Source organism: Anabrus simplex, chromosome 6 (genome assembly GCF_040414725.1).
Source record: "Anabrus simplex isolate iqAnaSimp1 chromosome 6, ASM4041472v1, whole genome shotgun sequence".
Taxonomy (NCBI): Eukaryota; Metazoa; Arthropoda; class Insecta; order Orthoptera; family Tettigoniidae; genus Anabrus; species Anabrus simplex.
Genome location: NC_090270.1, coordinates 97,094,066 through 97,107,184, shown reverse-complemented (window position 1 = coordinate 97,107,184; position 13,119 = coordinate 97,094,066).

Sequence of the window (13,119 nt, the reverse complement as noted above, 5' to 3'; positions counted from 1 at the left end):
TTGCAGTGGTGTCTCAACGGTGCACTAGCCGCCAGCGTCTTGGAAAAGTGTAGCAATCCAACTGATGAACCCACTGCTACGCTGGGGGCGAAACGCTGGTAATTTCACAATTTAAAAAATCCTAAAGAGCTTAAATATGTTTTTAACATTAGCAATCGATTAAATTAAATTATGGTCTCCTTCCAGGAACCTTATTTTTGATAAGAATAAAGTAGTTTATAGTCAAGGGATAGAAATTGTGGTGAATGTTATAGTTTCTTTTGTGATTCAAGAAAGAGAGCAACATGTTTAGCTTACCAGTTCTGCAAGCAACAAAGCAAGTGGCAGAAGCAACCAGCAAGCCTTGTAAAGAAATTCAAAATCGGAAAGGGGCTTAAATTGGCTCAGGAGAGTAGAATAAAGTTAAGCACTCCAGGTAAGAAGTGAAGTGTTAAGATATGTGCTATACTGGATGATACGAGCAAATATATATATATATATATTTGCTATTTGCTTTACGTCGCACTGACACAGATAGGTCTTATGGCGACGATGGTATAGGAAAGGCCTAGGAAGTGGAAGGAAGCAATCAAGGTACAGCCCCGGCATTTACCTGGTGTGAAAATGGGAAACCACGGAAAACCATTGTCAGGGCTGCCGACAGTGGGGCTTGAACCCACTATCTCCCAATTACAGGTACTGGCCACACTTAAGTGACTGCCGCTATCGAGCTCGGTAGCGAATGTATTTGGAGAAAAAATATAGGAATTTTATACCCTGAAGAAACAAGTTCTGACTTTATGAAACTTGTGCATGATGCTGCAAGATGACAAAAGTACAGGGCAAGCAAGGAGCATCTTAAGCGAACATTGCATTCGATCAGTTTTAAACTTTAAAAATGTCGGAGCAAAAGAAAAGTTCTCACACAATGAAGTGACGTGTTAAAGCGGTCCTGTTACCGGTAAGTGAGAACTCAGCAGACAAAGAAAAGATTAGGAGTATAAAAAAGACCTGCCATGAAACTTTCATCCAACAGTCTTATACCACCAAAAGTGTTGGCAAGATGACACTCTCGGTGTCTTCATATCTGATAGTGCCAGGAAAAGGTAGATTATCATTCATGCTGGCAGTGTGGAAGGTTTTGTCCATGAGGCACAGTTATGTTCAAATCAAAGATAATACTAAAGGACCATCATGACGAGATGAACAGCTAAAACTTCACGAAATGGCTCTAACCCAGCAACTGCCGAACATTCCTGAAGCCGCTATTACTGCATCACAGCCAGTAAATAAATAAATCAGTGGTGAGAGTGACAGTGATACAGGCAGCAGTACTGAACCAGATGAAAATGGCTCCAGCCGCAACAATTCGGTTCCCAGTGAAATCTCGGGCACTGAAGCTTTGGAAGAGGGCAGTAATGCTCTTCACTTGGTCGCGGTTCACCATTAAATTTCCACCCTCAAATGCTTGGCTTTTTAAAAGGTAAGAATGTTTGAGTATTTTGTTTTATATTTGATCCATACGTTGAAATGTTCCATTACTCTTCATCAATCAATCTAGAAAGAAACTAACATTCAGTGTTACACGAATTCTACATGGGCGACATTATGTTTCACAGCAGTCTGTAGAAATTTGTTAAAATAATAGCAGTTCACAACTGCTCTAGCTGCCATGTTATTATTTTATTTAATTCACAATAGTTTTATCTGTGATTGACGCATTTTCTATAGTCCATTTACCACATCTATTCTTTGATAAGTGGTTTTGCCTTTCTGATTCGTTGGCTTTCTTAATACCTTATAAAAAATAATTTTTAAAAATATTCCTTAACGCAACCTTACTACTGCCATCTCCCTCCGAAGTCACAGTGCTCTCTCCCTTGCATGTGCGTGGAGTTAACTAATAGCACTCAGCAGTCCAGAACTTTACTTCCATTCTACATACTATGGATTACTCTACATACAGTCTAGCAGAGTCCTGCAGCGAGGCCCACCGTGCCGCACTTCAAACCCACGGGCTCCGGCAGCCCAGCCCGTGCAGTGCCGTTACCTTCTGACGTGGCCGCGCAGTGGCCCATAGCACTGGTCTAATACAGCCCACCGCAGTCCACCGCACTGGGTAGGCTCAGTAGAATAACCTTGACAACTTCCCCGCAATAATGCTTGCGCTGTGTACAACGAATGTTCACTTCACACTTTTATTCGTATCACTCACTATACGAATTCTCGCACACTAATGACGTATTCCAAAGTAGGCTAATCACATTTTGAAATAAAACGATAGAGATCTTTCCTACACTCTAATAATAATAATAATAATAATAATAATAATAATAATAATAATAATAATAAACAAAAACTTTATTATGAACTATTATTCATCTGCAACTGACACCAAGCTAACTGAAAATGTCTAAATAATACGAAGCATATTCATAGAACTTCATTCGTGTTTACCTCAAAATAAAATACAAACTGAAATGACGTGCAATATGCCAACAACAAATCAAACCTGAACATAGCTTTTACTTAGCGTGCATAGTTTATTGGTCATTGATAATGGTGGTGGAATGGAATTACTGTGAATGAAAAGAAGAGCATCAACATTTGTCTGGGTGTAGAAGAGATTGCCGTGCGTTGAGAATGAAGCCCGCTGAACTGAAATTTCTCTGTGAAGCTGAACTTGATGCTTGTGTACATAATACTTTCTTAGCGATCTGGTGAAATTTTGGATAGTTTTGTCCACTTGTTCTCCAATAGGATGCTATATCCATCTTCTTCCATTCCACAATTTTGCTTTAAATGTCTTTCCAGCTCATCTGTTGGAATAGGAGCATCATGAACGTCAGTCCACGAAGCAAACTTCATTACCTTGGCAGGTTGTGGCATAGTCATAGAGTCTGATGACATGGAAACATTAGAATGTTCGTCATTCAAGCACACAAAAAACAGATCAGATTGTTCATCATATGTTTTTTATCAGAACATTTTTTATCTAATCAGAAAAAGGAAAAAAATCAGTCCGACTCCTTTAATCTATACTAATATAATAAAAAGAGAGTGCGAATTTTGTTAGTTTGTGTATATCTGGAGGGTAATCTCAGAAACTACTGGACCGATTCTAAAAATTTGTTTACTAACGTAAATATACAGTGCCCTTGAGGGACATGGGCTGTATTTTATTTTCAAAACAGTTTGAGGTGGGGGGCGACTGGGGAGATATAAAAATAATATGCTAATGTAGGTGAAATATCGAATTTGTCGAACAAGGACGAGGCAAAGCTTATTTTAAGCCCCTTGACGCAATGAACAAAACTCTGTAAGCCCTACGGGCCTGTAAACCATGTTTTAAGGCACTAAAACCAACCATTATGGAAGATATTGGTACCACACTACCCCTGCTCTTGGAATCGGATAAAAAATTGAACTGCCATAACCATGGCAACATCAGCTCCAGGATTCAACCACAGCCAGATTGGGCGTGTACCTTTGGGCATAGCTGCCAACCACAATTTGTATACATAATCCCTGAGCATATCTACAACATATCTCAAAAACTTAATGTTACAGATGTGAAGTGTTATTTATAATCTCTTTTAAATCTCTTTGTTTTCGGAAAAAACACTTATGGGAAGGGCTGAAAAGTGGGCTGGCGTGAATTTTTTTAAAGATGAGCGCATCTACAGCATATCTTAAAAACTTAACACCGGGCGAGTTGGCCGTGAGTTTAGGGGCGCGCAGCTGTGAGCTTGCATCTGGGAGATAGTGGGTTCGAACCCCACTGTCGGCAGTCCTGAAGATGGTTTTCCGTGTTATTTTCACACCAGGCAAATGCTGGGGCTGTATCTTAATTAAGGCCACGGCTGTTCCCTTCCCATTTCCTATTCCGCCGTGTCTGTGCAACATGAAACAAATTTAAAAAAAATTAACATGTTACAGAAGTGAAAATTGGCATTTTTAATTTTTAAAAATTGGAAAAACCACTTAACATGGTGGTAAAAGGGACTGAAAAGGGGGTTGAATTATTTTTATTAGGGTATTCATATCTCAAAAACTGAAGATATTACAGACGTAAAAATAGGTATTTAGAGTCTCCTTTAAGAAGAAAGAAATACGTACTTTTGATTTTGGAAAATCCACTTAAGGCAGGATGAAAGGATTGAAACATTATTAGAATTATTTGTATGAGGATACTTATATCTAAAAAAGCTAAAGATGTTGCAGATGTGAAAATGGGTATTTGAAATTATCTTTAAAATTTTTAAAACACTCATTTTTGGGGTAAAATCAATTTCAGAGGGGTGGGGGTGGGGGTGGGGGGGAAGGGTTAAATAGGTGATGAATTCCTTTCATGAGGATACAAATATCTCAAAAACTGAAGATGTTACAGTCGTGATAATTGGTATTTGGAAGCTCCTTTATAAATAAACACATATTTTTTTGTTTTTGGAAAACCACTTAAGGGACTGAAAAGAATTGACAAAGCAGGTTAATTTTTAAAATGAGTACCGGAATACCTACAGTGTATGACAAAAACTTTACATGTTACAGACATGGAGCTTGCTACTTGGAAAGTCCTTCAAAAATAAAAAAACGTCCTCTTGTTTTCGGAAAATCCACTTAGGTGGGGATGGAGGAAGGGCTGATAAAGGGGTTGAACGTTTTTTTATGGGGATACTTATATCTCAAAACCTGAAGATGTTAGATGTGGAAATAAATATTTTGAATCTCCTTTAAAAATAAAGAATCTTTCTACTTGAGAGAAGACGTTCTCATGTGTACAGTTCTATGTCGCATGGTCATCTTAGCCCCGAAAGGCATTACCACGAACGTGGTTTACAAGTAGTTTCTGAGGTAAATGACATTCAATTTTTCACCAAGGTTTCATACTTTAGGGATTTTCAGATAATGTCTTTGTACAGTACCGAGGAACGATTACTTTTATCAAATTACAAAATGCACGCGAGAGAAGCTGCGGGTAACTGCTAGTGTGTATATAAAGTTCACCTCAGATCGCACAGCACACAAAATTAACGTCTTTCCCATTACCATCAACTACAAGTCTTCTATTGTGCGGTTTCTAGTTTGTTTGTTTCTTCCTTTTTTTACTTCATGTTTTTTACCACGTTTTTTCTTTTCGAACTACAGTCCACATTTGTTTCCGATAACAGGTTAGATGGGGAAGTCAAACTGAAAACCACAGCAAACTTGATCGTTTCCACTCGACTGTAATGCAACGCACTCTGCTGACACGCAGTACACTGTACACATTGCAGCAGTCAGCCCATAAAACTACCACAGCACTGTCCTTGGCTCACCGCGTATGAATGACATCACGGGCCTCGTATATTCGAGCCTTTCAAAGCCCATTGCAGTTAGAGAAATCAATCGATATACCACTAAAATCATACTACAAGATACAGACTACAAGTTAAATGTAAATACTGGACAATGTAAAAGGAAAGGAAAAAACAATGAATTGCTTTCAGAAAAAAATCTGCTAAAACATTTAAAATTTGACAAAATTATGAAGCTCAATATTCCACAAACTAATGAGAGGGATAACTGCAACTGAAAGGCAATTCAGGGACAATATAATCTAGTACAGTATTTACAAATTTTAAATTTAGAAAGAAAGCTAGACACTAAGTATGACAGGCACAAAGGCATGCACTCTACTTTCTCCTGGTCTATGTACAGTATACATTTACCACATCCATCCCCTGATAAGCAGTTTTGCCCTTCTGATTCATTGGCTTTCTTAATATCTTATTAAAAAATTTAAAAAACATTCCTTAAGCTGAGAAAAAAAAAAAAAAGCAATGTGTACATTCCAGACATAACTACTAAATTACTACTGTATAACCATTTAAAAAAAAAAAATCTTTGGCAGGAGGTGACAAGCAGCGAAAGGCAATGAGGTAGAATAAAAAACACAATTTCAATCCGTAAGATGTTCAAACCACATTTCTTGGCAAGAATATACCAGGAAAATATGTTATTGTGAGCTGCCTACAAGTACTGTATTACTATGAAGAACTTAACAGTTACCTATGAACACAGCTAATGTACAGCATAGCATGCAAAGCATTCAAGGTTCTGGCAGATTCAGATTTATCTTACAAAAAGGTTTTCACAAGCTCTAACAGGTTATCATGTAAAAAAGTTGTATATATAAACGTTGAATTCATATTTCTGTACCCACACTGTGACATTACACATTAAATCTCCTACATTCATTAATAACATATTAATATAAAAGAAACACCAAAACTGTTAAGCGTAACCTAGGATTCAACTTGCAATGACACACTGTGGGCAATAAGTTACGAAAAAAATGAGTATTCAAGTTTGTTACTATGCATTAATCTTCACCTCTCTATTTAAAAATCAAGAAGTCTTTACATAAGCCACATTAAGTGCCAGAGATTGTTAAAGTATTAAAAAATACTTATCAGTCAAAATCCACTATGGAAATAGTAGTACATCTAAGTTAATACTTGAATCTGTCAGGTCAACAGTTTGAGGGTTAAGAGTGATTATTAATTATATATAGCATATATAATATATATTTATAAAAATGCCTGTAGAAAAACATAAATAATCTCACTCAAATCACACATTAATTCATACTCAGGCAAGAGTAAAACACACATCCTTCTCTCCTGTTTAATTTGCAATGACCAGCATTGAATATTTTGAACATTTTTATTGCTCATGAATAGGTACGAAGAGAATGAATATCAATAATATTCTAATTTAATTCTCCGAGAGTTTCATGTCGTCCAGATTGTCTAATGCTGAAATACACATCTTTCTAATGACAATTTAATAATACGATCATATTTTCTTATACTAACGGAACTCATCTTCACTTGAGCAACTAATAAATTTTATTATTTCAGCGTTTGGCCAGAGGAGAAGAATACCAGGTGAGTAAATACTGGTATAATAAACAAAACAGGATATATTTATAAATGGAACCAATTAAACAGGTGATGACTAGTTGAGAGAATGCTAAACAAGGAAATACTTCATGATCAAGAATTTTTTGGATATATGTAATGATTAACCAAACAACAGAATACCCTGGCTTTGATAGCAATAGAAACAAATATGTTATCTATAGAAAAACTGAGGTCTAAAAGCTTTCCTAGATCTGAATAAAATACATGTTTGTCACTGAAATGTTTTGGGAGTTACGCATTTCATTCTTCGCTACCAACAACAATTCTAAGTGCAGAGCGGCTTTTGATTCAGTCAACATGATTCCAACATACAGCTGAATTGAAGCCAGCAATTAATGTAATTACATACAAAAATATCACATTACCATACTTTCAAAAATATTTAAAACTGTACAAGAGTACAGTTGTGAGAAGGAAAATACATTCATAAACCACCATTTAGTAGAGAAAAAATACAACATGGAATTAGATTCCTTGACCGTGGTTCTGCTTATGGCTGCAATAAGGTCATCAGTGACTACAATTCATTTGAAACTAACCGTCTCCTAGAGTGCCTATATAGCCAGGTGCAGGAAGATTGGCAAACAGAATGTCCACACCAACAAGAAATAATATTAAGTATAATTTCAAAAATCTTGCCTCTTTAAAGAATGATATTTTTTTGATGATATCTGAAGCAGGATTTTTACAACTCACCTGAAATCGCTATAGCCCTTTTGTGTGTCATTTCTACTGAAAATATGAGAGTCTTAAGAAGGGTGTTAATTTTATTTTTGTTCTCTGCACCTTGAGTCTGACTGCTTTGAGATCTTGCTGAATTTCATGGATCCATTACCTGTCATATACAGTACACACAGAAAGATAACATACATTGCCTTTGTTATCAAATTCTATTAGCAAAAGAAGTTCCCAACTGGAAGATGAGTAAAGAGAGTATAACATTTCTCTAAAGGTTCAGCAAGAGTAACCAAGGCAACATCCTACAAAACCACAAACAAAAATATATGGTTAGGAGGAAGAAAGGTGGAGAATTTAAAGTCTTTACTATCTCTGCATTGCTTCCTATACATAGGAGAATAATAAAAATATATACGTTCATATACTACAGGTACGAATGACCTGTAATATGCATTATAACTTAAAATGAAAATCAAAAGATTTAAGTGATGTACACAAAGTGCAGCAAACTTTTCATGCTTAACATTAACAAATGTTCAAAATTATTCAAAACTCTTCTTTGCAATTTCAGTATTTAAATTAACAAATCTCACACTGTCATGTGTAAAAGTAACTTACTACTACAAAGGTAAATCTGTAAAAACAAGAAAAAAGTAAAACAGTACACAGCCATCAACACAGAAGATTATTTGTATTATTCACCGGTAAAATAAGGCAGCAATGGGTAAGCTTACAAGAGTTAGTGAGCTCTAATAATATATCTCCACACCTCTTCACTAAGTCAATAATACTGTGCATTATAAAGCACTCAAGTTAACTAAGGGAAGTATCCCCTTGCTTTACGTGATATCCACATGATGTTCAACATGAAACATTAAGTCCTATGTAGGTCAGTTACGAGGCAAATTTCTGAATCATGTTAGAACTCCAATCCATTTTATTTCTTTCTTTCAATGTCACAATTCTTCACACTAATACTTCTTAATTCCTTATAACAAAAGCCAATACTTGAATAAAGGGTTATAAAAAGAACAAAATCAAATATCATGAATACATATTCTTTGTTACCAAAATCAATGAGTGCCATACAATTGAATATGCACGTTAGGAAAATACTGAATGGACTAGATATGAAGGGTTCTACAAACATTTGTTGAAAATAGACAAAATTACAAGTATGGAGAACACAGTATGATAGAGCTCCAACTCCTATCACTATAATGTTGATGGCTGTAAAACATAAAAATTACTCATTCAAAATACTGGTCAATAACTGTCAGTTACTTCAAAAGAAATCATAACTCTATAAGAGCAAGTTTCATCCACAACTCTGCATGATGAGATAAAATACTTGCTTTAGCACAAAAAAATCAACATGGATGTAAGACGACTTGCAAATCTCAACGATACAAGAGTTGCTAGTGTTTTTTTTAACTTTTATTCCAACATCTTGTTCATAATTTTGCCTGGTTTGAATACCAGGTTACTGTAATTTATTACAGTACCTAACACTGATGTTACAGATATTTTCTGGAATGAATAAAGCAGGGGATAAATACAGTATTTTATACCAGATTTCCTTCCAATTAAGAAGTTACTTTTGGCAACCACACTAAAAATTAATTAAAATAAAACATGAACAAAAATCTTGCTTAATTTCTATTTTTAATGCAGATGCCTAAAACCAACTTTCAACTATTGGGGCATGTTTTTAAAATGTCATGGAGAATAGCTTGTAGAATCAAAATGAGATCAATACAATACAAAATGAGCATAAGCTTCTAATAAACACACTTGAGAAATACAGACTGTCAACACAGGATTCTAAGCATCATGACGTCTTTTAGAGTTTCTATCAAGTATCTTCTGCTTTCATTGAGAACTGTGTCAACCTAGTCAGGAGTTCCCACATTGGATAGCTACATCGTAGCCACTTCCTTTTTTTTTTTTTTTTTTTTTTTAAAGCTTTCTGTCAATAACTCATCTATTTCTCCCCCAACAAAGACACCTCCATCATTCCCTATGGAGAGTATGTTAGTTTACAGCACTATCTCACTGTGCTCTCCCACTACTAAATTGAATTTTCCTTTCCCCGCTGGGCTAATGTCTGTCTGTTTTCTGCCTTTATTTCAGGATCTTGTAAAGCAGTACAGGAATGAGCTAAAGGATACGACTTTTTCATTTACTTGCCATTACATCCTTGAAATATCAACAAGTTTGTACAATTAAATCTTGCTAACATGAACTCAAAGGGACTGAAAAATTGCAAGTTTGTATTTAGAAAGTTTGTGTTAAAACAAGTAAATATTTTACCATTCCAGATAATATTCAAATCACTATAGTCTCTGATACTCACTATGAGCAACCAAAAATGTACATAAAACAGCAATGTTTTATTTACTCTTCCACATTGTATAAACTATAATAATTGTTCATTCACAATATTGTACTTTCCTGAAAACGCTCACTACTGAAAGCAGTGTGGATTAAAAAATGTACTCAGGCAGTACGATTTGCGATTGTCGACCTCATTACACTGGCTCATTATTTAGGAACTACAGTGTTAAGGTATGATTACTGTGCTTTATCGTGTGCTAGAGTACAGTACCAGTTAGCCAATGGAAATAACATTACCGAGCATGAGCAGAGGTTTCTTTGCAGGCAGTGGGGACATGAGGTGGGAGTTTTGTTGTTGCCTGTTATTCCTTGCCATGCTTGCTTTATGAGGAAGTTATGAATTTTTATTTAAAATATACGGTATGCACCAAAATATACAGAACTCATTTTTGCGCAGTGCGCATGCGTACGCCTGAGCGTCTGCGGGTTCTTACATCGCCATGATGAATTGTTAGTTGTGTAAAGAACATTGTGCTCTGTGACTGGAAGTGACAATGGGTCTCACGACGGAGGAAGAAGCGTTTATAGTGGAGTATTATTTTCGCTCGTACGGAAACGGTTATCAAGGTGAGCCGAGTTTAAAGTTAGTGGCGGAACAGTATCGTGAACACTTCAATAAGCCAAAACCTAGCAACACAGTTATGCTATCTATTGTTAACAAATTTTGTCGTATGGGTAGTGTATTGTGTCAACGCAAGGGAAGGTCTGGTAGGCCAGTAAATGTGTCCACAAATGAAAATCATGGACGTGTCCTCAATGAGGTGTTGCAGTCTCCAAAGCAAAGTCTTCGGCAAACAGCCCTGAAATTAAACATCAGCCCTACGTCACTTCAACGATTGTTTAAAGACATCGGTGGATTTCCATACTGAATACAGGTTGGGCAGCGACTGACGGAGCACGATAGGCATGTCAGGGTGGAATATTGTGCACGATTTTTGGTCATGGTGTACGAGGATCCAGATTTCTTGTTCAATGTGTGGTTCTCCGATGAAAGTCACATTCACTTGGACGGTTTTATCAACCACAAAACAATTTGCTTTCTTGGTTTCGTGAGGCCAGACACTATAGTCCAGAAACTGCTACATAGTGTGCGTGTGACAATTTGGTGTGCAGTGTCAGGAAACGGTGTGCTAGGTCCATATTTCATAGAGAATGATGATGGTGCACCTCTTACTGTTAACCAAGAACGCTATAGGAACATGATGATCAGGCCATTTATTCCGGATCTTAGAAGATTCTGTCGTGCCAGGAACATGCAGATGAACAGACAGTGGTTCCAAAAGACGGGGCGACCTGCCACACCGCTCGACAGACTATGGCTATGCTGCAAGAAACCTTTCCAGGACGAGTAATTTCCCGCGGGGCTGAGTTCTCCTACCCATCACATTCCCCTAATCTCACACCACCTGATGCTTGCGTGTGGGGAATGTTAAAGGAGCAAATTTTCAATTGTCCATATCCACACAAAACTGTACCTGCATTGCGTCAGAAGATAGTCTTGTTCTTTCGAGACTCTGCAGCAACCTATGTTCCAGAATATGTTGGTAAATCTGCGTGACTGTTATGAACAGTGCCTACAGCCCAATGGAGCACATTTTGAACATTTACAATATCATCTCGATAAGTAAGGTAACGACAATATGACTAACATAATTTCCAGTACTGTATATTTTGGCGCATACTGTATAAGATTATTACAAACGCAATTCACCTGATACGATAATACCTCAAGGGACAAAAAAAGCTGTTCATAATCCAGACTAACTGAAATCCGTGTTAACCAATAAGACTTCTCATAAGAAATAATATATTGTTGCCAGAACCAAATCTCTTTTCGTGTTGACGAAGTGTTCATTTTAGATGATTTTGTGCTTATGAGGTTTCACTGTAGAATTAAATTCCCAAAACTCTGGAGATTAGATGTAAAATTTCTGTTGTATTCTGTAAGAAGACAGCTAACTTTCCATCCAGTTTAGGAAGAAGTTACGCGACAGGTTTTATACTATATGATGTTGACCAACATGATTCAATCAATCGCCACTTAGCTGCATTTAGGGCAGTCGCCCAGGTGGCAGATTCCGTATCAGTTAATTACATAGCCTTTTCTTAAATAATTTCAATTTGAAAAACGATCAAAATATCAACATACATCATTCCAATTCCTAACTCCTCTTTCTATAACCGAATATTTACCCCAGCTTTCATCTTCAAATTGGGATCTTTCCTATTTTTAAAAATACCGCTCAAATTTATTCATCTACTAATGTTATTCAACGCCATATCTCTACTGACAGCTCGGAACATACCGCTTATTACAAGATATAAATCTCATCGAATAACATAATTATACCTTTCTGAAAGAATGTTTCTTGAGGGTCACCTTTTCAATATATTATATGCTTTTTACTGATTTACATAAATAATGTTTTATATATATATATAAGAATTTTGTCTGTACATTGCTCAGAATTTGAAAAGAATGGTATTTCTGTATCGGTCATGTCCCCAGTAACAAGGAAATGCACTTTTTACTTTTCTGTAATTTCTGTCTGCCTGTATGTATGTATGTATGTATGTATGTATGTATGTATGTATGTATGTATGTATGTATGTATGTATGTACACGCATCACTAGAAAACTGCCAAAGAGAATTTAATAAAAATCGGTAGGCAAAGTCGGGGAATAAGTTGCTACAATCCAGGCTATAATTAATTTTATTCACGCTGGTAGAAATAGTAGTTTAGGGGAAGGCCTAAAATTTAATTTTCAAATATTTATGCTGTTAGTGGCCCTATCTTAATGAAAACTGGTATAAAAAATCTGTGAATAAGTCACTACAATCTAGGCTATAATTAATTTTATTCACGCTGAGTGAAATGGTAGTTTAGGGGAAAGCCAAATATTTAATCTATATATATAAAATCAGAGTTTTGTCTATACATTGCTCAGAATTTGAAAATAATGGTATTTCTGTATCGGTCATGTCCATAGTAACAAGAAAATGCCCTTTTTACTTTTCCGTAATTTCTGTCTGTATGTATGTATGTATGTACACGCATCACGAGAAAACGGTTGGAGAGAATTTAATGAAAATCG